The sequence below is a fragment of the Pinus tabuliformis genome, chromosome 3_2, assembly GCF_031772625.1.
Source record: "Pinus tabuliformis cultivar Carrire ecotype Pingquan chromosome 3_2, CPIR1, whole genome shotgun sequence".
In the NCBI taxonomy this organism is placed as follows: Eukaryota; Viridiplantae; Streptophyta; class Pinopsida; order Pinales; family Pinaceae; genus Pinus; species Pinus tabuliformis.
This window is the reverse complement of record NC_142302.1, coordinates 86,410,844-86,415,467: the sequence shown is the minus strand read 5'-3', so window position 1 is coordinate 86,415,467 and position 4,624 is coordinate 86,410,844.

Sequence of the window (4,624 nt, the reverse complement as noted above, 5' to 3'; positions counted from 1 at the left end):
TTCAGAATGACACAACAAGAATACGAAAGTTTAGAAGAATACTTAGAAAGATTTTCCTATAATCTACAAAAATGTAAACAACACTCGCTAAACCAAGAAACCATTCAGACAATCTTTCTCAAGGGTATAGAGATGAATACCTTGACATTCTGAATATAATGGGCAAGGGTGACATTTCAAACTTGCTATTTAATGAAATTCCAGAATTATGTCAAAAATATTCTAGAGGAAGATCAAAAGCTAGAGGAAGAGATGTTAGTTCAAAAGTAGCAAAATCAACAACGTGAGGGGTAACAAGAGCAGAGATAAGAAGCTTGTTGGAAAACTTCAAAACTGATCTCCTAGGTAAATTAGGGACACAAGTAGATGTTCTAAAAGAAAATAAAAAGAAAGAATAACAAGAACAATTCTTAGCAATATTTTGTCCCAAATGTAGGAAGAATCATGCATTAAGGCAACGTACTTTAGATAGTGTTCAAGTATGTGGTCTTCGCACAGAAAACCATTCAACAGAAAACAGTCTAAAGTTGAAAGAATTGCAAATGAATCCAATGTTATAAGTATAAGGAACATAAGGTTTCTCTTTTGTGGCACCAAGAAGGCCTTGGCAACCAAGGATTCCTCAACAATTCCCTCAGAAATTCCCTCAACAGAACTATCAGTATCCTCAAAATTATTGGAATAGTGTAATGCCATGGAAGGCTTGGCCTCCAAAACAATATCAAAACCAACCTGCACAAGGTTGGAGAGGATATGGTTATGGAAAATAGCCACCCAAAACAAATGTATCCTCAACAATACCAACAACAATACTAGCAACAATATCAACAACCATTCCCATGCCAACAATTCCAACAATATCCACAATCCATGCCATTTCCACAACAGAATGTCACACCATTATTAACACAACCGCAACAGCTACAATTTCCTTCAAACAACGTAGACCAACTTAACTACCAGCTCAGCCGGTGGCAAATCCGAGCAATAAAATGGATAAACCTACATACAATGTGGAAGAAGATACATATTTTCCAACATACTGCATTCTTCTCATAAATGATGTCCATTTAAGGTCCGGGAAAGTACTTTATAAAAATTCTCCTCTAATCATAGAATAACCAGGTGAACAAGGAGAACACCTAAAACATCACATGTAGAAAAACAAATAAACAAAAAACTATCATAACTCAAACACCACCCTATCCAGAGAGGTTAGTAGAGAAGAAAATTCAAATGACGCTTCCCAAATTTGATATTCTGGATGAATTAAAAAATGTTTATGTAAAAATTCCTTTATTCGAAGTGATCAAAGAAATACAAATTTATGCTAAAACAATAAAGAAATTATGCATCAAGAAAACTGGTAAAAATAAGAAGGATCCTACTACAATCCAAGTCATTGGAAAACTAGCAAGGCCCATGCCTACAAAGACAGCAATAGAAAAATATATTGACCCTAGTATCCCTATGGTTACAATTTCAATAAACAATTTCTCAGTTCCAAACACATTGATAGATTTGGGAGAAACTATATATGTAATGACTACAGAAACAATGAAACATTTAGATTTCAGCAACATTAGATCTACTACTACAATCTTAGAGTTAGCAGATAGATCTAATGTTATACTAGAAGGAATATTAGAAGATATCATAGTCTCTTTCGATTCATGGGAGTATCATGTAGACTTTTTCATTTGAAGCCAAAAACAAACTTGGGAGGACATCCTCTAATCTTAGGCAAACCATGGTTAGCCACTGCTAATGCCTTTATAGGATGCAGATATGGAAGTATGATTATTGCACATGGAGATGAGAGAAAACACATCACACTTTATTCTCCAGCACAATCACCTTCTTTAGTATCAATGCTTGAATAGCAATAACAACAACAAACTAATTCAATTCTGAGTATTAACCAAGTCTTTGATCTTAGAGAAGAAGAGGAGAACGAATATCTATTGGATATTTTCATCACAAAACCAGTTATTTCAGAGCAGATTAGAGTAACTCAGTATGAAGCTGTCGGTAATCTTTTGAATCAGTGTTTTCAGGAAACCTGTACAATTCAATCAGTGAAAGAATCCTTCACAAATATTTTTCCTGTAAACACAATTACCAATTCAATAACAAAAACAATTGAGATATATCTTGGAAAACATTTGAACATTGGTAACCATTTACAATCGTCACAAGAGTAACAGGTAATAACATTACTAAAAAAGTACTCAAAATCCTTTTCTTGGGATTACATATATATGTAGGGAATTCATCCCAGCACATGTATCCACCATATATATACAGATTACCAGATTAAACAAGTAAGGTAGCCTCAAAGGTGGATGAACCCCATGATGAAAGAAATAGTGAAAGAAGAACTACAAAAACTACTGCAAGTAGGATTCATCTATACGATTTCTAACAATCAATGGGTTTATCCATTAGTAATTGTAGCAAAGAAAAATGGGAAGTGGAAGATATGTGCAGATTACCAGGAATTAAGCAAAGAAACATTAAAAGACCATTTCCCACTACCAATCATTGGCCAAGTCCTAGACTCATTAGCTCGGAAGAAATTATTTTCCTTTCTAGACAGGTTTAGTGGGTATAATCGGATTAGAATAGCAATGGAAGACGAGGACAGAACAACATTTACCTACCCATGGGGAACCTATGCATATAATGTTTTGCCATTTGGACTATGTAACACACCTGCTACTTTCTAAAGAGCAATTCTTGCAATATTTGCTGATCTGATCCATGAATGTGTAGAAGTCTATATGGATAATTTCACTATATATGGAAACACATATGATGATTGTTTGAAAAATCTTGAGAAAGTTTTGAAGTGATGGATAGAGACAAATCTATCCCTGAGTAATGAAAAATGCTATATGATTTTAAGATAAGGGATAGTCTTGGGACACTATATTTCCTCATCAGGAATTCAGGTGGGTCCAGCTAAAATAAAAGTAATTGTGAATTTAATGCCACCTACAACTCAAAAGGAGGTAAGAAGTTTCTTAGGTTATGTACACTACTATAGGAAATTTGTAGAAAATTTCAGTAATATAGCACAACCTCTATTCAACATACCTGCAAAGGATGTTGAATTCCAATGGGAAAATCATTGTCAAAATGAATTTCAAATATTAAAGGTGAAACTATCAATTGCCCCCATTTTTCGAGGACAAAATCGGTCTTTTCCATTTCATATTTCAGTGGATGAATCCAATATTGCTATAGGTGCATCGCTGGGATGGAACGAAAACCTGCTCAATTATGCTATATATTTCATAAGCAAAAATTTAACACTAGCAGAATTGAACTACACAGTCACAGTGAAAGAAATGTTAGTTGTAGTACATGCAGCAAACAAATTCAGGCATTACATAATAGGATACCAAGTGTTCATTCACACAGATCATTCAACAATCAAATACTTAATGAGCAAAGCAATCACAAATGGAAGAATAACAAGATGGTTAATGTTAATGCAAGAATTCAACATTACAATTGAAGATCAACCAGGGAAAGACAATCAAGTAGCTGATTTTCTTTCAAGGCTTCATACACCCTGTGATCCAAATCATGTTATAGATAATTTTACAGATGAACATTTGTTTGCAATAACTGTAAAAACACCATGATTTGTAGATATAGAAAACTATTTATCCTTTGGGAAATTACCAGCTCAGTTCACAAAGAAACAAAAAAGAAAGATCATTAGAAAAATCTCTATATATAATTGGGTGAATTATGATCTGTTTTATACTAACTCTAATTTAATAATAAGAAAATGTGCTAGAGAAGACAAAATACTAGAAATTTTGAAAGCATGTCATGACGAGCCATGTGTCGGTCATTTTGTAGACAAGCGAACAACCTACAAGGTGTTTCAATTGGGCTACTACTAGCCAGCAATCTTCAAAGACTCCAAAGCCTATGTCAAGAGTTGTGACAGTTGCCAAAGAATAGGAAGACCAATAGTATTAGATGAAATTCCACTTAAGCCACAAGTGCTCATAGAACCATTCAAGCAATGGGCTTTGGATTTTGTGGGACCAATAAATCCAACATCAAATAGAAACAAGTACATTTTGGTATGTATAGATTATGTGACTAACTAGATTGAGGCAAAGGAAATAGCAAGGGCAATAGAAAATACAATGGTCACATTCCTCTTTGAGGAAATCTTTGTTAGATGTGGGGTACCAAGACAGGTTGTAATTGACCAAGGCACATAGTTCACTTCAAAGCTTGTTCGATATCTTATAGAAAAGTACAAGATCAAACATAGAAAATCAACACCGTACCATCGTCAAGCAAAAGGACAAGTGGAGGCGACAAATAAAGTCCTAAAAAATATAATGACAAATACAGTACAGATGAATAGGAAAGATTGGTCAGAAAAGTTAAGAGATGCACTATGGGCATATAGAGTAACAGCAAAAAATACCGCTAGGTTTAGTCCATACAAGTTAGTGTTTGGAAAATAAGTCTTACTGCCCATAAAATTTGAGACACGCACATTTGTTGTTGGGAAAAGTATCCAATACGGAATGACCCTATCCCACTCTAAGGGTGATAGTACCTCAGCAACAACTGAATGCAAAGCTAT